Source organism: Euprymna scolopes, chromosome 6 (assembly GCF_053919585.1).
Source record: "Euprymna scolopes isolate OS-2025 chromosome 6, ASM5391958v1, whole genome shotgun sequence".
NCBI lineage: Eukaryota > Metazoa > Mollusca > Cephalopoda > Sepiida > Sepiolidae > Euprymna > Euprymna scolopes.
This window is the reverse complement of record NC_136487.1, coordinates 156731825-156757501: the sequence shown is the minus strand read 5'-3', so window position 1 is coordinate 156757501 and position 25677 is coordinate 156731825. Positions and strand designations below refer to the sequence as shown.

Genomic DNA, 25677 nt, shown 5'->3' with positions numbered 1-25677 from the left:
TCATTTTTTCATCTCATAATTTAGGACGTGATATTTTTTAAAATCAAAACATTAAAAAAAGAAAGCTGCAACGATTTTTTTTTTTTAAATATAACAAGGTTGATAACAATAATAATACAAAATGTAGTCTTTACGCGACTATTAAGAGAAAACCAACAAGCTCACAATATTTCATTAGATGAAAACTTCGTGGCTTAGTGGGGGATACCCTTTTCTCTACCCTGCAACCTCTCTCCCACAGAAGAGACGTTGCGAGCCTATCCTTGTTTTATCGTTATTTCCATGGCAGGTGCTCGTCTGAACTCCAATCTCTGGTCCCCCCTTGCCAATCTTTCACGAAAAACAACCGTCTAGCTGAATCCACTGTGAAAAATTTCCCCCCACTCTATATCTGTGCCTAAATCAAAACGTGGATTCCATGAACAAAGCTTCTTTCTTAGAACTGCATGCCTGTGGAACTCTGTTCCGTCTGCCTGCTTCCCACCGGACTACAACTTGGATGTGTTCAAGTCCAATGTTGACAAATTCCTAATGAACCGCCCCCTTAAGTAAACACTTCACCAAATCTCCACACTAACATAATGTACTTGCAATAACCCTTATCCTTGAGTGGCTTCTGGGCCTTGATTAGTGATGATCACTGTGTAAAAAAAAAAAAAAAAAAAAAAAAATTAACTTGACTAGAGAATCAAAATTAGAATCAGACGACCAGACCTTCATGTGCTTTAGACTTAACATGCAACATAGCATTAGCTACTTATATTTTGTCTACCTCTCTCCCTCGACCCAGGACTGGACCCTAATCAAGCAAGTCTTTGACAGCATAGATACAGCACTCTGTTGATACTAGCGTGAAAGTACATGTATTTGGTGACTTTCATGTCCACCACAGTAATTTGCTTGGTTTCTCTACTTACATTGATGCAGCTGGTAGCATAACATACAGCTTTTCTATATCTCATTCCCTATCATTTCTGACTCCTTTCCCTAGATCAGCAAGATCAATAAGCCTCACTTCTAGATCTATTTTTTATTTACATGGTATCACCACTTAGCAAAGCCTGAAAGCCACTCAGAGATAAGGGTTATTGCGTGTACAGTAATCAATGCGATAATATAGTAGTAATCGTTAGTAATGGAGATTTGATAAAGTGTTTTACTTAAGGGGGTGGTTTATCAGGAATTTGTTTATGTTGGACTTGAAGACATCCAAGTTGTAGTCGTTTCTGACCACAGTTCCCAATGATTGTGTAATAGATGCCCATATTCCACTCGGGAATGCTGATCATATTGTGATAATGATAGACATTACTCTAAACTCTTGACCCCAAGTTGAAGAGCCATTTCTCAAAATGACAAGGTACTACAATAAGGCTGGCTGGAATGCCATCAGAGATCACATTAGAGATACCCCATGGGGAAACATCTTTTTCTTCCTGCGGAACAGTGCACAAACGAAACCACTGAATGGTTCCAAGCGGCAATTAAAGCGAATGTTCCCACACGGAAGTTCTATAGCAAACGCCACTCTCCCCAATGGTTTACTTTCATTTGCACAGCTGGTATTGCTCAAAGGCAACATGCATACCTCAAATTTATCTGACATAAGTCCAGTACAAACAGACCAAAGTTTATAGAAGCTAGAAGTAATTGTAAGAAAGAAATAGCGAAAGCTAAGGGAGAATATACGGAAACCACCAGAAAATGCATTGAAGCGCAGAAATTAAGAACGCGTGATTTCTAGAAAATCTGCAACGTGTAGTAAATAATGGACAATCAACAATCCCCCCACTATGCAACAATCATGAGGTTGTTTGCCCAGTAACCGAGGAAGCTAACATGGTTGGCTGTCGGTTTGCCTCAAACTTTACTTGAGACCCAGAAAACCGCTCCCTCCCTAATTTTCCTTTGTGGACACTAGACGATCTGAAAATCACCTGTTCTCAAGTGCATAAAAAAACTCGACACCTCAAAAGCATGTGGCCCCGATCTCATCCCGGCTGTACAATTAAAAAAAAATACTCTGCTGAGGTTGCTCCAGTTCTCTCCAAATTTTTCAACAAATGCCTTAACGAATCTTGTTCCCTGACTGCTGGAAAACTGCTTCTGTGGTACCAGTTTACAAGAATTCTAGCAAAAGAACTGACCCATTAAATTATCGCCTCATTAGCTTCCTCCCTCTTTTTGGCAAAATATTTGAGTCCATAGTTAATCAAGCTCTAGGCCATCACCTTACAATTGCTAAACTTCTGTCCGACCAACAATATGGATTCTACTGCTATCCTAACTATAGATATCCTAACTGTAATCTCTGAACATATATACCATGCACTGGATAAGGCAGGGGAGGAGAGAGCAGTAGCCCTAGATCTAAGGCTTTTGACAGGGTCTGGCACGATGGTCTTCTCATGAAAATCAGATCATACTGTTAGAAACCCACTCAATATATTTTATCGTAACATAGGTTGACAGGTATTCGGTGGGTTTCTAACAGTATTTTGCATAGTTTTTAGTTTTAACTTATGTTCCAAAACTTACGTATTCAACGCAGAGTCGGCCGCCATTTGCATTTTTCAAATATATCGATAACCACTATGTTTTTCGAGTCAAATAAACACGTTACATTAAATAAAAACACTAAAATATTATCCAGTTAGGTAGAAAAGTAACTTATTTTGCCTTTGATAACATTTGTTATATATTTGTTTTTTGACAACATTTTCGAATCTATAGTAAAACTATCCCGGGATAGACTCTTCCCCCCCCCCCTAAAAAACACAATAGCAATCGATGAATTCTCATAATTTTTAGATATATTATTTTTCGACATTGCAATTAAGTCAGTACTGTTGTTTTGGCTTAAAACCACATATTTACAAAATCGATCTGTTGACTAACAAGCACCCTAGTTTATTTTAAGCTTCTTTGAAATGGTACAAAAGTTATGACAATATTAAATTACACTAACATCGCGTTACATTTCGGGACAAGATCAAAGTGTAGTATCTGTTCTTGAGATGCTGCAGTGCTGCAGTCTGCACTTCCATTTCTTGTTCTCTTTCGGTGGAGGAGAAATCCTTCACGACTGAGACAATTTTTATTTTTGTACCTTTTCTCCACGTTAAAAAACGACCCTAGTGTCTAACTCTGTCCCGTGGGGAGGCATAGTAAATAGGTACATATAAGAGGATGGTGGTTAAATCTGTGGCGCGCGTTGCAGGTCCCTTTTTGATCTTAAAGTGACTTGAATTAGAGATTTATGTTTTGCATTGCCAAATTAATCACTTATTCCTTTATCCTTTTTACTTTTTTCCGGGGCGTATACAGATCAACCCCCATACCCAGTGAAATCCAGTATTGATTTGCAACAGCCGAAATACGACCACGCAAAATGAAATCGGGTTTCTGAAACGAAAAACACAAAAAAAAAAACTTAATTAACTTCAATTCTTCGCGCTGACAATTTGTAAAAAAATAAATAAACAACGATACTATTTTATGTAAAGAATATCATATTTTCAAAATAATAATTAAAAAAAAAACAGTAAAAACTTAACAAAATGTCCTTGTTTTGTTTACTATTAAGAAAACAAATACTCACAAGGTCAGGAAAATCGGGTTGACATTTTCTTAAGCGGTGTAACATGCAAAGAGAGTTCCTTCCCTTGGTATACATTGATGTTAAAAAAAGGGGGAAGTAACTCTAATTCATCACATTGGTGTTTCGGGTTGTAGATTCGAAAAAGTTGTCAAAAAACAAATATATAACAAATAAATGTTATCAAAGGCAAGAGAAGTTACTTTTCTACCTAACTGGATATATTTTTTGTGTTTTTATTCAATGTAACATATTTATTCAGCTCGAAAAACATGCAGTGTTTACCGATGTATTCGAAAATTCAAAATGGCGACCGACTCTCTCTTAAACACGGTAAGTTCGGGAAAAGGTCTTATAAATAATAAACTAGACAAAATACTATTTAAAAAACACCGAATATATGTCAACCTATGTCACGGTAATATATATTGAGCGAATTTCTAACAGTATTTTGTCTAGTTTATTATTTATAAGACCTTTTCCCAAACTTACCGTGTTTAAGAGAGAGTCGGCCGCCATTTTGAATTTTCCAATACATCGGTAAACACTGCATGTTTTTCAAGCTGAATAAACATGTTAAATTGAATAAAAACACGTGAGTTATATCCAGTTTGGTAGAAAAGTAACTTATCTTGCCTTTGATAACATTTATTTGTTATATATTTGTTTTTTGACAACTTTTTCGAATCTATGTGTACAGTAATACAAACCCGGTGTTTCTTTACAACAAACCCGCCACGACAGAAATCGGTTATAGTCAACAAACGTACCCCATATTTTCCGGCGTTGATGCTACCGGAAACAGTGACAAGGCAAATCAGCTCCTCCTTCGCTTTTTTTCTCTCAAGCTTATATCTCCCCTATTACGTTTTTCCGATGTTTTTTTTTTTTTTTTTTAGTTTATTTAATAATCATTTTAAATTTTAAAATTTATTTAATAATCATTTTTTCGATGTTATTTTAATTAAGAATAATTCAAATTAGTTTTATTTTTCTAAAGCATTATTGAAAACATCTTGTGTTTTTTTGTTTTTTTTTTTAAAGAAGTATTGAAAACGCTTTTAAAAATCTTTTTAAACTATTTCGGGAATATTATATATTGAATACGTTTTTTTTATGATGTTTGAAATTTTGTTATTTTGATTTCAAGAATTTTATTTTTATACTTTCATAAACATATATCTATATAATTATAAAACTCAAATGACCTTGTAACGATGTATGTAACCCACTTTCCGGTTTACGACATCCGGTTGCGCATGCGCGCATGACCTGTGCACTGAAATATTAACATTAAAGCAGACAGTATTAACAATTGGATAATTTAAAACAGACCATATTAAATTAAAGCAGACAGTATTAACAATTTGGATAATTTAAACACGAAAAAAAACAAAAACAAAAGAACAATTGGGTCGCTGAAATATTAACGTTATTATTTCGAAATTATTATTTAACATGGGAAGAATGGGGTTTAAAATAACTTAAATGTCATACAGAAATGAACGATGTAAAAAAAAAAAGCAGATATATCAAAATTTAAATTTAACTATAAGTATTATGGTATCTGTTCAGTGCACATTTACCTATAAGTATGGCCAACCACTTATAATTCAGTAACTGTAAATTTTTTTTCCAAAATAATCAATTATAATAAACAGAACGACTCATAGAAATCTATCTATATTCTTTTTTCATTTTAATATACTTTCATAAAAATGTTTCTGTTATGTAAAAAAAAAAACCTATTTTCTTTACATCACAAGTGTCACGCTAATATAACATACTGACCCAACGGGTCACGGGTAGTCTAGTTTATTATATAAATTCAAATAAGAAAAAACTTTTATTTGTGCAATAGAAAACAATAAAAGTGAAGGAACTGATTTTACTTGTCACCGCTTCTGGTACTGGAGAAGAATGGTGCTGCGGTTGAGGACACCTGCTGGTTGCGACCGGCGAATGATGCTGCTCATATCAACCTGGCAGAGCTTGATGCTGTGATAAAAGGCATCAACCTGGCACTCCAGTGGAAAGTCAGGAAAGTACACATACACACTGATTTGCTATGCATGTATCACTGGATATCGGACACACTGACAAGCAAGACCAGGGTATGCACCAAGGCAGCCACCGAGATGCTGATCAGATGGAGGTTGGAGACAGTAAGAAAGCTGGTAAGAGAGTACAACCTGTCTGTGGATGCGATACTGGTCACTTCAAATTGCAACCTTGCTGATAGGCTCACTCGGGTACCACAGAGATGGTATGAAGCCATGAAGAAGGAAGCTGAGCCAATACGATTACTATGTGCTGCCTCTATTGAGGCAGCAGACAAAATCAGGGAGATATACTACATCAGTGGGCATTCTGGAGTGAGACGGATATGTTATTTTGTACAGTTGACCAATCCATCGGTGCTCAAAAGTGCAGTGCAAGAGGTAGTCAAGGAATGCCAAACATGGCAGTCAACCGACTCTGCTCCAGTTAGATGGCGGAAAGGTCGTCTGGGAGTAGACACGACTTGGAATCGAATGGGTATGGACATAGCTCACTACAGCAGCCAGTGCTTCCTCACCCTGATTGATTGTGGACTGAGGAAGTTCGCGATCTGGGGCCCCATTAATAAGACAGGATTCCTCCAGTGTGATCCATGAATTGAAGTCCATATTTCACGAAAGGGGGCCACCTGAAGAGATCCTCACGGACAATGACATGGCCTTCTGCAGTGCGGAGTTCAGGCGTTTCATAGATGAGTGGGGGATCCGGCTCAGACACCAATGTATGTATGTGCTGAGTGTCAACGGCATAGCAGAGTGGTGCCACCGAAGCATGAAGAGGATCGCAGCAAGAAAACAATGCATGATCGCAGAGGCGGTCTATAGATATAGTGCAACACCAAAGGATGCTGTGACTGCTGCAATCATACCCGCCAATGCGATCCATTGCTATCGAGGGCGCATCAAGGACATTGATGCCCGTCTGCATGATCAGCAGGGAACCCGAGGGTCATATGAGTTAGAGGACACTGTCTAGGTGAAGCCTCCCAATAACCGATGCACCACCAGCTTTCAAAGAGGACTAATCACTACCATCATCAGTGAACAGGCTGTGCTAGTTAATGATACCCCATGCCATGTGAGGGATGTCTGGCCTGTCCTAAATACGAACCAGTTGGCGAGTAGTGGTAATGGTGAATCATCCAACAATGACCTATTCTCCCTGATGGTCGACTGTGAACCCCAACGCTGGTGCCGATAGTTCCAGCACCCTTTCTGAGAGCTCTGATGAAGATGGAGAAGTCTAGCCTGATGGTATGACTGCAAACTCTAACGCTGATGCCTATAGTTCCGACACCCCTTTTGAGAGCTTTGCTGAAGATGAGGTAGTCCAACCAATCCTCCTTCGTAGGAGTGCCCGCAACAAACGACCACGTCCACAATGCCACATGTGTGATCTTGAGACCAGGGGGGAGTTTAGAGTTGAATGTAATCAAAAAAGCAAGTTCCCATGTGTGTGTGCCTTGTGTGGCTATACGACTTACCTTCAGGTGAGATCTGAGAGAGAGAGAGAGAGAGAGAGAGAGAGAGAGAGAGAGAGAGAGAGAGTTTGGCAGCAAGATGTTTGTTCACACTACATTTGAACTTTTGCATGTCAGTACAGTTGGGAAGGATGTTCCAAAGTCTGGCAGTTCTTAGAATAGAAGCCTTCTTATATCTAGGGAGATTTAATGTGTAGGGGTGGGATTTTGCTGCTTGTTGGGTTTGTCGGGGTATTTACATCGAGGAGGTGCAAGAGCTTATAGTTTGTCGATGTATCCATCATTAAAATACTTGTAGAACAGGCCGAGAGATGGAACATTTCATCAATGGGACAGAGACTGAAGTCTAGATTCAAAACCTATCAGGTTGGTGACTCTCTTTTGAACCCTGTTCAGGAGTGAAAGACTAGTAGCAGATGCAGTAACAATACTCCATACATGAGCGAATGGTGGCTTTATAGAGGTACAGGATACTTTCAGGCATAACTAACTTTCTAGCATGGAAGAGAGAGCCCACCTTCCTTGCAACGGCCCTGCAATGCTCTCAATGTATCTGTTACAACTCATATTCCCTTCGAACGTTAAGCTGAAGAGTTTAAAAGAAGTACTTTCAGGTAACGTATCTTTGGCCATAGCTATTAGTGGTTGAGAAGGTTTCTTGTAATTATTGAAAGAGACAAGCTTGGCATTGAATGTGACCATCCATTTTTGTCCCCATTCGACTACAGATTGGAAATCTTCCTCTAGTGTTTCTGCCATTTCCCAAGATATGTGTTCATTTGTTTTCCTCTCATGCCTATTGTAGAGCGTGGTGTCATCAGCAAATATACCCATCTCATAAACAACTTTATCAGGGAGGTCATTTATGAATATTAGGAATAATAAAGGCTCAAGGATAGACCCCTTTATTTATATCATATTGTTTAGATGTATGACCATCGAGGACAACCTGGATTTTTCTCATATTTAAGATGGATTTAATCATATTAAGTATTCATCCAAACAAAATGCTACTATTATCTAGCGAGTACGTTAGCAAGTTTGTACATTTGAGCTTTAGATATTTGAGAATAAAATAGTTTTGAAAAATAGTAAACATTTTAACAAAAATGCAATTCATAACAATAACAATCGTGCCAAATTTGTAACAATGCCAGTCGGACTGTGTTGAATGATAACAATAATAAAGTTGAAACAATAACAAATGTTGGCCTCAATTTGCAAACGTCAAAGATGACACAATTGAAGTTTCAGAACAAATAAATATTTTATAATATAAGGTTAATGGCCGGATCAAGAGAGAGTGGAGTTTTAGTTGCCAAAGAACTCGCTTGGTAATAGATCATCACTTTACGTACTGGGAAGCCAAGAATACATTACGGCCGAGAAGTAAAAACTAGTAAAGAGAACTTGACATTGCAACGCTGATCACACAGGGACATGGAGCACAAATAAAAGACATTTAAAGTAAACAAGAAGTTGTCTTGTGATAATTGCATCGAACTTGGACGTGTCTTTATTACAGAGTTTCAAGACAAGTACTAAGCACTAGCAAACTGAGGTTAGTAGTTCGTTACCAAACGTCCATGTTTTATTGAACTGTTTATTGATGTTTCCGTATTATTTACTTTATACATATATTTAGAGACATGGAGTGGGGTTGGGGGGGCTGTATATACACCCACATGTTACAAAGAGAGAGTGATATGCTGGGTAGAGAAGAAAGAAGAGTTTATGGAGAGTGAGGAAAAATATGGCAGGGGATATAGAAACTGACAGAGAAAGAAGTGTAAATAGAAATATCTTACACTTTTTAACCTATTTTGTTATGTTAGTTTTTATGGCTTCGAGCAATGCCGAGTAGCCTTGGTAATCTATTATATATTATATATATTATATAAAGGGAAGTTGTCTGTGTGTATGTATGGGTGTGTGTGTGTGTGCAGCTAAAAGTTAAAAAATACAAAACAAAGGCCTACAAAGTTGGTATATTCTAGATCAGCGTTGCCCTGGATAAATAATATATAAAATTAAAAAACAATATTCATTCTTTTTTTTGTGGGTGGGTGGGGGGAGGTGAACTGGGCCAGGTTTCGTCAATTTTTCAGCCATATACAATGTTATCTATTATTTAAAGAACAGGTCAACCATTATTATTATTATTATTATTATTATTATTATTATTATTATTATTATTATTATTTTCAATGCATTCAAACAAGAGAGATGCAGATGAAAGAGAGTAGGAGATGTGGAAAAACGACACAGATAAAGAGACAAATTGAAAGACGTAGAGAGATGGAAGTTTTAATATATAAAAATAAGAAATAAGATATCTAGCCTTCGGGCTAAGATCCAAGAGTAGTATCTGTTATGATGCTACAATTAAGTTAATTTGTCCTTAGTCAGTGTAGGGGAAACCCTTCTTTACTAAGGCAATTTGTATTTTTGCAACTGCTGGAGAGTCCTTTTTGGGGAGCTGGTCTTTCATCTACATTAAAAACGACCTTCTGTCATATTTTGCTTTCATAGGGAAGCAAATAAATCGCATAAAGATGTGACACGCACTTTTCAATCTTGTTTATTTTGTTTTTATGACTTTGGGCAATGCCTGGTAGACCTGCTAGTTATTATTATATCAATCAAAATGAAATCAAATTTTTATTTTAAATACAAACATCAAATAATTACTTGACTTTTTAAAGACCTTAGATGTTTCGCTATCTCTGTTTAGACCAGATTGAACACAGACATGAGCATTCTCATGCCAGTTTTCTGGGCTTTACTACTTCCATGCTGGCTCATGACATGTTATTTGTTTTGTGTTTTGTTTGTAACGTCATCATGTGCAGAGCCAACGGGCTTACTCTATCTGGTTTGTTTTTTTCAAGAGAGAGACCTCTTTTTTTAGTTGTATTGCCTACCTCACGGGTGAAGAACTCTATCTACCCACTGTATGGAATACCTCCAGAATATGAGAGGAAGACTAACAGCTGTTACACCCTGCCCAAGAATGACCTGGAACCAAGCAAGGCAGGGGCGTCCATCTCCTAATGGTATTATACATGCCCATTTACCTGAACACATACAGCACCTAGTATTCCCAAATGGTCACCCATCTGGTATTGGTCAGGCTTATCATCACTTAACTTTGCTGATCTAATGAGAATTGGAGTGACAACGTGATTATGGTGTATATATTTAACTGTTTATGACCTGAATTATGATGTAGATGATTAAAAAGTATTTATTGTTGTAACTCAACCTAGCAGAATTCTCATTGTATACACGAACAAGAAAAAATGCACTAACCCTAAGTCCCGGTGGCTACACTTTTAACTTTGTCTGGTGGTGAACCCTTTAAGGGTGACCAGACTCTCACTAGTCACTGGGACTACTGCTCTGATGCTCAGGGAACACAAAACACATATGATGATTCGGTTGGCTGTTTGTTGGTTTGACGTTGTGTTCCTTTTTGTAGATACTCTGGTGTTGCTGGTTTATCGCTTTTCTCAGCGCAGTTTAGGTTGGTTGTTGGTGTTTTAATTAACTGGGTTTTCAAATCAAAGCAATTCATTAATAACTCAGAGTTAATTTTTATTTTTGTAAACGGGAATAATTAATCACAAGATATTCAGGGTACACTGTGCAAAAGAAAGCCAATTATTTGGGTTCTTAATGGCTTCATGATGCAAGATGTTTTCAACTTAGGTTCATTCAGACAGCTTTTTAATCAGTAGCAAGAGCTTTTTAACTTAGCTCCTCTGGGAAAGTTTCTGGCCCCTGGGTAGGAGCTCACGGTGATACATACTCTTCGATGCCAGTCAGCAAATCTCTTTAAATTTCCAAAACACTGTTTTTTTTTTTATTGAACCCTAATTCCAACCACTATCTCTTTGAGATTAGCATTTCCTCCTCTGTCGTTTAGAGATTATTCTTTTCTGTCTCTATCTTAAACCATATTTCTCTTTAATTCTCTTTTTGCTTTTTTTTTTCTCTCTCTCGAACCCATTTGCTTCTAAGAAACTTTATTAGCTATGCCCTTCCATCTTTCAGTTTAATTTTTATCACTAACACGGTGGCCTGACACTTAAAATAAAACTCGGGGCCCATTGACAATATCTTCCTAGATATTGGAGCAGACTTATCTTCAACAGTGTCGACTTTGCTTTGCTGAGAAATTTCTTTTCTGCCAAGTTTATTGGCTAAAAAAACACATTCCAGAGTTTTGGAGAAAGGAATGAATTTCTTAAACCTCGTATCAAACACCTCACGTAACCCTAAGCCCATAAGCAGGGTGAATTGGTGTTACCCGGGCATGCAACATCATTACATTGTTTATTTTAATTAGTTTAAAAGGTAATGATACTATGATTTGAAGACTTACACTATAACAATCTTACATTATGAAGTTCAATAGTTAAGCTACCACTGAGAACTTTTGCATTCCATACTTAAAAAAAAAGAAAAAGCGTGTTAATGACAATAAACGAAATCCTCCACTCTGAGACATTGCGGCATACTGAATATAAGCAATGGACAATTTCAATTTGGAGGTATCTGGCATCTACCTAGATACTGAACTAATACGTACAAGGCGTGTTTGAATCAATTCCCAATTTATTTATGCCGTTATGTTCATGTATTTTACGACTGAATGAATTAGTTCAACCAGGTCACAAAGGGTTAAAAGCTTTAAAAAATCTGATGTGCATATATAGAAATAAATATATATAGAAATAAATATATAGAAATAAAAGTTATCTGAAAAATGTCTGCTCATTCTATTGTGCCTCACTTTGTCATTCATTTTGTCTCACTTTACCTCATCTCAGATTGTGGGCAGCCAAATAAGTACGAAGTGTAAAATAAGCATTGGTGTATATCTATTGTATGGTCCCTGGCCTTGGTAAAAACCATCTTTGGACGACTAAAATGTCTTTGAGTACTGCCAAAAACCACACTGACAATTAATATATATTTTGTTTAAGAGTTATCTTTTAGTGAAGCAAGAAAATGTAGGATATATATATATATATATATATATATATAAGTGTTGGAACGATTATTCAGAATCGGGAATCGGAAAAATCACTACTTTGGAGAGTATCAGAATCAATATCGGAAAAATTTGTGCCTATTTTCTGATGCCAAAAACGATTCTTTTAATTATCTTTCATATTTGATTTTGTTTAAAAGCAAAATCTTCTATTGTTGTTAGTAATGATAAAATAAATAATTACCAGTAAAGCTAAAATCCCTAGATCAACGCCCATTAGTGTATTTTTACACGTGAGGAAACATCCACATTTAACATTTTTTTTTTACGGTAATCGGGACAAAATACCAACTCTAGGTTAAATATTTAGAGATTTATAAAGAACTGGAATTGGAATCAGTAATTGTATCAGAATCGGAAATTTAGTACAGACTCAGTAATTGTATCTGTTGTGTCGTAACACAATAGTAAAAGAAGAAAATCAAGTCGAGATTGGTTTACAAACGAAGTGTATTAACATAACATGTACAAAGGTAGGAATACAGTTATAACTGACTAGCGCTCAGCTAGGCAGTAGAGTACTGTCGCTCCTTCTCACTGGTGTATAGCTGCTATTACCATATCCTCCAATGGTTCTGTCTGCTTAGGTATTAACCTTGATAACCCGTCTGCATGACCAAGTTTTTTAGATGGTACATACTCCATTTGAAAATTGTAGTTCAGAAGCATGGTACCCCATTTTGGAGTCTATTCGCCGTATGTTGTGGTAGTCCCTTTTTCGATCCGAAAATCGTTAATAATGGTTTGTGATCTGTTTGTAACAGAAATTGCCTACCATGCAGGAAACGATGAAATTTCTTTACCGCGAATATAATGGCTAGTGCTTTTTTCTCATTTTGCGAGTAAATTTTTTCAGCTGGAAAAAGTGTCTGGGTAGCATGGGCTATGGGTTTTACTTTTCCATCATCCATTTTGTGTAATATGTATGCTCCCATAGGAGCATCGCTTGCAACTACAATATCACGTTTGGGATTATAGTGTGCCAGAAACAAGTCAGACGTTAATATATCTTTAATTTCCTCTTTAATTTCTTCGCACTCTTGCGTCCAGATCCATTTTTGGTCTTTCCTTAACAGTTCATTTAAGGGTGATCTTAGTTTATGCATATTTGACAAGAATACATTGTAGTAATTCGCCAACCCTAAGAAACTTTGTAGAGACGCAATATTTTCTGGAGTATGCATGTCTCTTATTGCACTCAATCTATCTGGATCAAGCCTTCGCCCATGTCCATCGATGATTTGCCCCAAGTATTTTATTTTCTTCATGGAAAATGTACATTTTTCCTGTTTTACTTTAAATCCTGGATCCTTTCGAATACTTGGTTTACATGATCCTTGTGTTGTTCTTTGCTAGCGCTCTTCATTAACACATTGTCCAAGTACTCTACTGCGAAATCCAATCCATTTAACATAATGTCCATAATTTGCTGAAAAAAGTCACAGGGGCGACTTTGACCCCAAAAGGAAGTCTGTTAAACAATCCCTTATGAGTATTGATACATAGCAGCTTAGAACACTTCTCATCGACTGGAACTTGTAAATATGCGTCACTGAGGTCGATTTTAGAAAAATATTTCCCTCCACTAAGTTTCGCAAATATTTCTTCAGGGCTCGGAAGCAGATAATGGTGCTCTTGTAATGTCCTGTTTTAGCTGGTTGAAAAGTCGGCACAAACCCGAATCTCTTTGCTCTTTTTTTTTTTTTTTTTTTTAATGTAAACTGTTGGTGTAGCCCACTCACTATGATCAATTTTTCAATGGCTCCCATGTTTTCGAGTCTTTCTATTTCACCGTCTATTTGTTCTATTGCGGCGTATGGAACGTTTCTTTTCTTTTTGAACACTGGCTGTTCATTTGATTCGACTTCAAATTTTGCTACTGCTTTTGTACACCTTCCAAGACCGCCTGAAATACGTCTGAAAATTTCGTTTTTAACTCCCTCTTAATTTTTTCTGCCTCCACATTCGAATCCTCAACCTTTTGGCAAAAAGAGCTTCCATAGTCTAAACTTTTCGAACAGATCAGTTCCAAAGAGGTTATTTGATTTCCGGATGACAATTTTTTTTGTTTTTTCGATCTTATTCTGAAAAGAAATATTCGTCAATAATTCTCTTTCGAAAATGATTTTTCACCACTGACGCTTCTCGCCGTTTTATGTGATTTAATCATAGCAGGTCTCCCAAGCTTCTTCCATGTGTGTACATTAATAATGGAAATGTCAGACCCACTATCAAGCTGAAGTCTTACTTTCTTTTCAAACATTTTAACCTGTACATATTTCCGGATATTTCGTTCTTCAGGTTCAATTTTTGTAAGTTTAATGGATGTCTTCTTTCTACCAGAGTTTTTCCTACAATGTGATGCCTTATGTCTTTTCTGGTAGCATATGTCAGATTGTTTAAATTTGTAGGGACACTCATTGTACCAATGTTTATCTCCACACCTCCAACACGGTCGGAGTGGATCTTTTCCCTGTTTTTTCCTCTGGTTATTTTTTGAAGTTAATTTTTTCGTCTGATAGATCATTTTAATATGCGATACTCCGCCTCCCTCTATGTCTCGACTGTCCTATTTCAACGCAACAAACCGTTCAGTCTTCTAAGCGTTGCAGTTTTAAATTTGGCTCGTTTTCAAGTGTATTTAAAACACGACGCCTGATTTTGTCGTCTTTAAAGATCAACCCTTGCACAAATATTAAACATTTAAAATTATCTGATGATAATTCCTCCAGTTTAAAGTCGCGCAATGCTTGTTTACTATACCTGCATAAGTAGTCGTCTTCCTCCTTTCTAGTGACATTTTTTGTAGAAAACAGTTTTGTTGGTAGCGTAACTGTCTCTTGGAAGTTCAACTCACTGGTCTTTTTTGGGAGAATAAAATTTACGAACATTGTTCGGCTGTTTCCAATTTTCTTAGCAAAAGCCTAACTTTTTTAGCGTCTGTCCATGTACCGCAATCCGATACAAAAATATCTTCATATCTCCTACAGAAATGGGCAAATGTGACATCTTCTGGGTTATAATTAAACTTTTCAATGGCGTTCCACACAGCTGTCTACAAGAATGCGTTATGATTCTCGTTTGCTTTCGTTAACTGTGTTGGTTCCAGAATTTTTCCTTTGTTCTTCCCGTGTTTTCATCAAGATTTTTTAGAAATGTTTCTGTTGTTGCAACAGCTCTTTTTTAAATTTCTCCTCACTTTCAAGTTGTCTTTGTTGCAAAGTGAAGTTTTGTTCTGTTTGAAATTTGAATAATTGGTAAACAGACTCTCTGAACTCGGCGTCCATCGCAACCAATTCAATTTACGAAACACAATTTGCACTTGAAATAAAAAATCAGTTTTCCCAATATTATTTCGCGAGCAAAAAGTCCATCCAAGCTTTTCTTACGTCAATTCATTTGTTTGAAGCATAAAAGTTAAAAGAGTACTTTTGAAAATTTAATTTGTTGTACGAAATAACATTTGTCAATTTTTTTTTTTTTTTACTTGTACGTGGTTTTACGTAGCAAACAATAAAATCCTTCGCTTTTTAGCCAATCGGCTTTTTTTTTTGTATGGGAAAATCATTTATTTTTAACCTCCGTGTTTTGCACAATATGACTCCATTACGAATATATGTTCTTTCTTTCTTCCACAGTCCGTTTCTCCTCTTGTCAAATTGGATGGTCGTTTTACTAATAAATAGTCAACTTGTTTGTTCCAATATCAGAAATAACGACTCGAATTTGTGGTAGTTAATCTGAACAAGTCATTTAAAGAAAAAGACTCTTACCGTGAAAAAACAAACAAACTGGTTTCTTGTGCCCCCCACCTCAAAAAACAAAAAAAAAAAACAAAAAAAAACAGTGAAACTTTTTTTTCGAAACACTCGCGTCAGTCTGTTCAATTATTTTAATAATTGACCATATTATTCGCGTTCTCTCGCTGTAGGTTGTTGACAGCAATTCTAGTATTTTTTTTACATCGTCACATTATAATTGTAGTAATTAATTTGCTGTTAATCCTTGCGCATCCAAATATCTGTTTGAAATGACGAAGGTGTTTTGCCGTAAAAATCTCGCAAATTCTTGTATTTTAATCACTTTTGGTGATTTCCAGGGATATTGTTTCAATTCCGTCGTCATCAATCTGTTGTGTCGTAACACAATTGTAAAACAACAAATCAAGTCGAGGTTGGTTTAACAAATGAAGTGCATTAACATCACAGGTACAAAGGTAGGAATACGGGTATAACTGACTAGCGCTAAGCAGTGGAGTAGTAGTACTGCCCCTCCTTCTCACCGGTATAGACATTACTGGCACTATATTTATAGTGAGAAACGGTGTAATTTACCTTATCCATAGAAAGGCCGGTATAACAGTATCAGAATTGGGAAAATATTGGTATCGTCCCATATATATATATATATATATATATATATATATATATATATATATATATATATATATATATATATATAAACGAGCAAACAGTTAATAAAACATGTTAAAAAACACTTTGAAAAAGAGTTGAAAACATATTTAATCTGAAAAGGAAACACTAGATAAGTGGATAGTCCTTAATCCGCAGAGTTTCGAAGAAATACTTTCCTTCTCATCAGAGGGTAGGAATTAATAAAATGCGGGATCGGATTTTGCATGCAAAAGTATTTGATGAAACAACAAGTAATTCAAAGATCTTACTTGATAACAAAAAAGTGAAGCAGAGGGAATATTGTGAAGAAAAAAGTGATTACACGTGAATGGATAGTCAATTGAATTTCCATTTGCACAAGTAAAATCCAAGGAAATCCCGTAATTGGAAGATGGTCCAAAATAATACAAAGACAAATAACACAAAGACATGCAAAGAAGAAATAAAGAATTAAAATAAAGAATTATTAAATTATAAAGTATTAAGAAGTATATAGAAAAAACGATAAAGTTAAAGATATATATATATATATATATATATATATATATATATATATATATATATATATATATTGTAGTGGGGGTCAGCAATATAAGTGAGATTAAATTTCCTTGCCCCAAACAAAATAATAAAAAAAGAATGAAACGAACGATACCCCCTTCTGATTTAAATGCACCGCATTTATTTTTTTAAACAACAACAATAATAATAAGGTAATTACACAAAGGTAAATAAATGAACAGAAACGTTTGTTTTCTTTGTGAATGGTGACTGAGGTAATTAAATGTTTCTATGTAAAGAAGAAAACAGTTCTTTTTCTCGCTTACTTAGCGGAGAGATATACAAGGGTAAAAAGAATCCATCAGGTTAACAAGTCCATCTCCACGTGGAAGAATTAATTGTTGTGCGTACGCGTGTTTAACGTCCAAACGCGGACGAGTCGACATATATGTTTACGCCATGCTCAAAAGGTCAACTGACTCGTTTGGGCGCATTTTTATAAATCCAGACCGGCTTCAGAAAAGAACCGCTCCTGCTGCTATCTTAGCTTTTCGAAATTCGTAAAAAAAAATTATGTTCTTAATTTTTCATTGGCTGGTTGTGTCACGTGATGGTGCTTTCAACTACGTCCGCCAAAATATGTTATTTTTAGTTTTGTTATTTTGAGCAAAGTGTGTGGGCGTATTTGAATTTGTGTCGTTGCTGAGAGATTATATTTTTTTTCGCAAAATGCGCGAGGAAAAATAGCAATGAATAATGGCTTGTTACTTGCGCTCGAGTGTGTGTGTATCTGTGACTGTACAAATACCTCCCCCCCAGATTGAAAAAAAAAAGTTATAAAACTTTCTTTTTTTCTTTTTTTTTAATATGTCAAAATATGTTGAAGCTTTCTGTAGGCAAGGAAGGGCGTAAGAAATGTCCGACATGGTTGGTTGAGAATGTTCGGGTTTACGCGATTGTTCGTTGTTGGGTTGAAAGCGAATGCAAGTGAGTTTGCAAAGCCAGTACAAGTGAGTCTGTACCGAGGTCGGTGTGCATCGTTCGTGTTGATTGGATGCGTCGGCAGAATCAGCGAACGACCAGTTGTGGAGTTTTTAGTGTGCATGGAACAGCTAACTCAAACTGGTGTGAGTTCAATGTTGGTTGTTATTGAAGCGCGTGGCTTTTGTGCGTGTGACGAAAATCCATGAGGGTTCAGGTTTGTTGAATTAAGTTGGAGAATGTTTGAAAAGTATTGTTTGCAGAGCTTGACTTTTTTACACCCTGTATGAAGTCAAGAACTCGGTGTCGGTTCATGTTGAGAGACGTCTGTAATAATTCGTTGTCGTTCCTTGGTTTGGCTTCGAGGTGCAAGTGATAATGAGCTCTTTCTGAAATGTTGGATGACCGCTGGCAATGTAGGTACTATTCTGTTAATTGGCGGTTTGTTTGACGTGTTAGCTACATGACCGTTATTCCGTAGGAGGTATGTGTGTGTGTGTGTGTGTGTGTGTTTTGGCGCTAATTGGCTGTAGTCGGCGTTCGATTCGTAGAAAATCGAGTTGTTTAATCGATTTTTGAGAGATTATTCGCAAAAATTCGGTAATTTTAAGAGAACAGTGTCGACGTTGTTTAAGTGATCGATCGGCGTACTCATTAGGTCGGTACGAGTCTGGACGACCAGAGATGAGTGTATCAGTGCGCATCAGCTTATTCATGTTGGGAAACTTCAGTGGCGTGAGGAGAGATGAGTCGTGAGATCCAGACGTTTAGTGTTTGGTGAGCATCTTTGTAAGTTGATGCCAGAAAGAGTTGATATGCTGTAAGGTATTGCTGAGGGTTGATATGCCGTAACATGTCGTTGTAAAAGGGTTGATATGCCGTAAAGTACTGCTGAGGGTTAATATGCCGTAACATGTCGTTGTATATACGCATGTTCTCTCTGTGTGGACGCATGAAAATGAAATTATTGCTATTTTTGCTTTTAAAGGCGCGTGGTGGCTGGAGATATTTCCGAATGTGATGGGTATGCTCTCGTTTTGCTTGATTTGGTCCCGAAAGTGATTTGGACGCCTTTAAACTGCCAGTCTCTGGTTTTCACGTCGGCGAGAAGTCGGTAAGACGGACGTCTGTGGTGTCACCATTTTTGTAGGATACAGAAGGAAATGCGTGTTCATCTCACGTTCGGGTGTCACCAATTTTTGTAGTGGGAGTCAGAAATTTAAGTGAGATTAAATTTCCTTGCCCTAAACAAATAATAATAATATATATATATATAAAAAGGAATGAGAATAAAACGAACGACAACTTCTGATTTAAATGAACAGCATTTATTTTTTAAACAACAACAATAAGGTAATTACACAAAGGTAAATAAATGAACAGAAAGGGTTGTTTCCTTTGTGAATGGTGACTGAGGTAATTAAATGTTTTTTATGTAAAGAAGAAAACTGTTCTTTTTCTCGCTTACTTAGCGGAGAGATATACAAGAGTAAAAAGAGTCCATCAGGGTAACAAGTCTATTTCCACGTGGAAGAATTGATTGTTGTGCATACGCGTGTTTAACCTCACAACGCGGACGGTCGATGCCAGAAAGAGTTGATATGCTGTAAGGTATTGTTGTTTGGCTCGTTTGGGCGCAAAATGCTCTTTTTATAAATCCAGACCGGCTCCAGAAAGGGACCGCTCTTGCTGCTATCTTAGCTTTTCGAAATTCGTAAAAAGATTATATTCTTAATTTTTCATTGGCTGGTTGTGTCACGTGATGGTGCTTCCAACTACGTCCGCCAAAATATGTTATTTTTATTTTTGTCATTTTGAGCAAAGTGTGTGGGCGAATTTGAATTTGTGCCGTTGCTGAGAGATTGATTTTTCTCAAAATGCGCGAGGAAAAATAGCAATGAATAATGGCTTGTTATTAGCGCACGAGTGTGTGTGTGTGTGTGTGTATATATATATATATATATATATATATATATATATATATATATATATAATTTTCAGAATATGAGAGATTATAATTTCCACAGCCAAACAAGGTTGCAGCTCACAGCCAACAGACCGAAAGCCCAAGACTTGAGTTTTGCCCTCATTTGGTCTCATCAGTTAGACAAATCCAAATTCGTGATTCGAAACCCGAGCCTCTTGCATAAAAAAGCTGGTATGTAAGTCATTGAGTACTCGTCCCCCCCCCTTCAGCCAAACGCACAGTCGGGTGTAGAGAACACGTTGTTAGGCGCTGTTTAATGCAGTCGGCTAGTGGAATCCAGATAAAACTGAGTTTGTTGACAGATTTTATAAGTTTCTAAGTTCTTCTTGCCTTATTACTTACAAATAGATATGTTACTTATGGGGCTTAAAACTGTTTTCATTGGTTGAAAATACTTTGAGTTCATCATGTTTCTGTGAAAAATTACTTGCTTTTGGAAGTGACAAAAAAAAAAGAGAAAATGATTCAAAACGAAGCGGCGAAGGAAAGAGGGTCAGCAATTAGAGCCATTTGCTTTTTAGCGTTTGTCATAATCACTTGACGATTTAGCCGCCAGATATCTACAGTTGCCAAGTAACCGTGTCATGTTTTTTCCGTCTGAAATGTTGGGTGTCACTCGCTCGCCACACGCCTCCTTGACCTTCACTCCCCCAACCCACTCTACCCACGCATCATTGTCAAAGTTGGCACTGATAAGATAAATCTAGAAAATCGCTGCACCTGTTTCGAAAATGCTGCCCCCTTCCTCTAGTATTTCTCATTAATCATAAAAAAATGATAGACGTTTGTGCATTTTTGTTGTTTCGTTTTTGAAAAGTTTATAGCAGAAAACAAAATAAAGAACTGTTTTCTTCTGCGAATTTGTGTCTCTGTGCTGAGCGATTCAGCCACAACTGGCCAATCAGTCAGGTGGCGGAGCAGATGAATTTCATCTGTCCCTTAGGAACTATTTTTTTGGCCCCATGGAGAAACACTGACGTCGTCAGCAAGCAAGACAGATCTATTTCTCGTCATCGGCAAGCAAGACAGATCTCTCTCTCTCTCTCTCCCTCCCCCTTCTCTCTCTTTTCACTGTACACCGGACGCAATAGCTTATCGATTTTTACCGGAGAAGCTGACGATGCACTGGGCGATTCGAGATACCAACCCTCGCCAAAGAAATGCGTGATGTGTGTATACAATGGAAAAAGCGTTGAATTGTTTCCATTTTCGTACCAATTTGAGTTCGTACCGATTTGATATAATTGTTGTGATATCAGGAAAGGGTCATAAAGGAAAACACGAACAAAAGGTTTAGGCCAAAAGAATATATTGTACAAGAAAATGAAATATAAAGAAAGGTTGTCGGTACTTTCCGACTGTTAAGTTAGACAGTTTGTAATTTTGTGTTAGATCGCGATATCCCCCCCCCCACGAGAGTATTAGTCTTATGGTTTATATAATGGTTAACAGAGTCCATTATGTTGAATGGCTAAGTCACCCTAATACTCCCTCCCAAACCTTTTACAACGTAATGGGTACTTATTTTTTTTCTTTTTGGATCAATGGTTAAAGGATCAGTGAATTTTCTTTTCTTTTTATTCTCTTCTTCTTCTTCTTCTTCTTCTTCTTCTTCTTCTTCTTCTTCTTCTTCTTCTTCTTCTTCGTGAGGTGCATAGTTTAGATCGTCCAACAGACGCTTTCTTATCTGATTGAAGTGTCTTTTATGTGCGAATTTAGCACCTTGAATAATGTACACTATATTGCCACATCTTTTATCTATTGTGCCCAGTTCACAGAAAGATGTGTTATTTTTGTAAATTTTGTAGAAAACTTTTTTCCCTGGGACGTAGTGTTTCTTAGGCACAATAGAGGTCCTTAATTTTGTTTGCTTCCGTAATAGATTTTCGAAAACGCGTCTTATATTTTGCTGGAACATAGTCTCCGCTGTGGATAATATTGATAACGTGCTAGAATTAAGTGTGATCGTATTGTGACGTCAGAGTAAAGGGAACATTCAATCTCTCTCCCTCTCTATCTATCTGACGTTAATACTTACTCTCTATATATTTCGCTATCTCTCTCTCTTCCTAAGACCTAATCAGCCAGACAACCTCCTCTCTCTGTGAAGATATGTCGTGGCAGTCACTTGGCTGGGGGAAGTGGGGCAGAGGTTGGGTGTGACAATCGCCGTAACGAACGGAAATACGTCGTCATGGCAACCAGACAGCGAACATTTGAGGCGGGAAAGCTGAACACGAGGGGACTTGAAAATAGGAAGATATACGGCAGTAGGCGTAAAGAAAGCGGCACAGCCCGGTGTGTAAACATTATCTCCGAGAATCGAACCTCATCGAAGATTGAGATTTGAATTAATTGAATTGCGGATTATTATTCAAATACGATCGTATTGCCGATTGAACTCACATTTATTCTTCTTTGGAATTATGATTCGAGGAAAAGATAGACTTTCGCCATCTCACCTTTTTTTTTTTTTTGGTTATCGTGTTTGTGAACTTATGATCCGTTTTTACCCTAACGGACAAAACAGCTAAGTTTGGCCTATCTCATGCCAATATCTTTTCTTATCCACAAACTTTTCGACATATTATATTGTAATTACATTTCACATACATCTGGCAAACATTCCAAAGATACGTCTATCTCACTCATTCTTTTTATCGTGGCTTCTTCTTCTTCTTCTTCTTCTTCTTCTTCTTCCTTTTTGTATATAAAAGTCTTTATTGAATTTTAAACTTTGATTGAGTGTTTGTTTCGTCATTCATTGCTCTGCTGTTCCATTCCCCTTAATGATATATTTTGCTGGTTGATCCGACATCCGACGATTAACCGAAGATAAGTGATGAGCCATTGGATATCAAATAAAATAAATTTATGTGTCTCGATCTGATTGCCAATCAATTCGGTCATCCATTAACCGGGTCGTGACAGTATAAACCTGTAGAAACTGTTTTAATGCCGTTTCTGTAAGCGTACCGCATACTTTACTGAGGGCCCATTTTAAAGTGTCGATGAAGCGTTCAGCCATCCCATTAGATCATGGATGATACTGGGGAGCCGTGACATGATTAATTTGGAACATCTCACAGAATTCACTGAAGTCCGTGGACGTAAATTGCATCCTGTTGTCACTTTTGTCACTAAGCAGTCGACAATTCCCAAACAGACAAATAGTTCACCATGGAAATGAATAACTACCCGTGTAGTGGGTCTTTTTACATCTGATCATTTTTGACTTTTTTGTGTAACTGTCCATCACAATTAAGTAATATCAATCCCCAAGTTGCCTTGAGAAATCTATGTGATCAGAGTTGGTTTGTTTTTGGCTACGGTTTAAATGTGATTGGGGTGTCTTTGCCATCAAAGCACAAGCTTTTTAAAACATTCTGTTTATTTCGTTATTCCTTTTTTTTTTATTCTGTCCGGCATTTTATGTAAAATACAGGCCCCTATTCCATATAAGCTCGCATCGCTAGCAACTATTATGTCTAGTTTTGGATCATAATGCCAGAGGAATTAATTTGACGTCAGAGTTTTATTCTCATTTTATCGAACGCTGCCTGTGTCCATTTCCACACTCTCTCCTTATTTAGTAGCTCGTTCCGTAGAGTCCGTAGGTTGTACATATTGGGAATGAATGCCTGGTAATAGTTCACCCCCCCCCCAAAAAAAAACTTTGTAATTTAGTAATATTTTTGGAGCTGGCATATCCTTTACAGCTGTGACTTTTTCCAAGTCTGGTCTTCTACCATTTTTATCAATGACATATCCAAAGTATTTTATTTCTTCCATGAAGAAATCAGACTTTCCTTCTTTTATTTTAAATCCAAAATCCTGTATTCGAGAGATGCTTTTCTCTGTTTTTATTTTTTATATTAATATCATCAAAGTATCACGAATTTAATTTTCCGCTCAACATAGCATCCAGAATAATTAGATAATTTTTTCTCGGGTTCTTCCATGGCCGCGATCCTTTTAAACTACCTACTGCTGTCATATCTGGGCAGGAGCTGCTAAAAACAGCATATCCTGCCTTGACAGAGTACAAAATAGACTTCGTGGCTTAGTGGAAGATGCACTTTTCTCTTCCCTGCAACCTCTCTCTCACAGAAGAGACGTTGCGAGCTTGTCTTTGTTTTATCGTTATCTCCATGGCAAGTGCTCGTCTGAGTTCAAATCTCTGATCCCCCTTTCGCCAATCTTTCACGATAAACGCCCGTCTAGCTGAATCCACTGTCAATAATTTCCCCCCTTTATCTGTGCCTAAATCAAAACGTAGATTCCATGAACAAAGCCTCTTTCTTAGAACTGCACGCCTGTGGAACTCTATTCCGTTTGCCTGTTTCCCACCTGACTACAACTTGGATGTCTTCAAGTCCAACATAAACAAATTCCTGACGAACCGCCCTTTAAGTAAGACACTTTATCAAATCTCCAATACTAACGATTACTACGATACTATCCCATTGATTACTGTACACGCAATAACTCTTATCCCCGAGTGGCTTCCGGGCCTTGATAAGTGGTGGCCACCATGTAAAAAAACAAAAACAAAAACAAACAAACAAACAAATAAACTATCTGCTTCAGTTTGAAATAACATTTTCAGCGTTAAGCACACATATCGAATGGACGCATGTTAAGAGTATCCACTCTCGTTTTCTTTTACGTCACAATTTACCCGCATTTGTATGGGATAATTCATCCTTCCTCATCGCCCCCTCTCATATTTTTCAGTCAACCAATTAATGACACGCATGCTCTCTTGTTTGAATAATAAAACATCGCGTCGTTTTCTTCCTGTCTGTCTGTGTTTTGTCGGGTGAGATGTAAAAATATAAAAATCAGTTCCTTTGTTAGAGAGATCAGTTCGAGCTTATACAAGCAACAATAGCCAATAATAAAGCCCCGATTTTTTGTGCCCATTTTAGACTTTTCCACTCCGCTCCCTCTCGCAAAAGAAAAATGGATCAAATATCGAACAAAGAATGACTTAGACAAATCGAATTAAAAGTTTATCGAAAAATAACAACGAGAGAAAAAAAAAAAAAAAAAAAAAAAAGAAGTATAATTCACCATTGCCCCCGCCCCGAAACGCATTTATGGTGTTTGTTTATATTAATGATATTTTAAACCAACGCATTTCAGGTGAAAAAATTATTACGTACTTTCGTTTTATGGCGAAATTAGTATAAATTCCCAGAATTATGAAAAATGATCCCGTATATAATCTGCTGGAAATACTTTAAATAAAAATCAACCAGAATTATGTTCAGAGATATCATGTTTAAAAATGGCGAACCTTTAATTTAAGTTACTTCAAGCCAAGGATTATCTCCCTTGTTTGTAATACCTAATTACTCGAACAATTCTTCCACATTAAAGCATACGATAAAACTCGTCTGTTTGATGCGCCTTGAGTCGAATTCTCGGCGTCATTATTGGCAGGATTTTCTCCATTGCCTGAGCGAGGGGGGATACATTTAGTGGTGGAATTGAATGTTGTATATAATAAACTAAACGCACGTCTTGTAAAAAATAATTTTTACTTTTTTACCTTTGGAGAAGCATTTTAAGAACTTGAGAGTTGATCTG

General features: G+C 36.9%; 1 protein-coding gene across 2 annotated transcripts in view; it reads right to left on the bottom strand.

Annotated features, from left to right (window-relative positions):
* The window catches only part of LOC145278073 (transcription termination factor 4, mitochondrial-like), a 41488-nt gene that overhangs the window by 7585 nt on the left and 8226 nt on the right, over positions 1-25677 (bottom strand). The window contains exon 1 of one of the 2 annotated variants that reach the window (XM_080130325.1): positions 3602-4375. The exons of the other annotated variant lie outside the window; for it this stretch is intronic. The gene's annotated coding sequence lies outside the window, so the exon portion shown is untranslated. Of the gene's footprint in view, positions 1-3601; positions 4376-25677 lie in introns of those variants that run through there. 2 annotated transcript variants of the gene reach the window in all.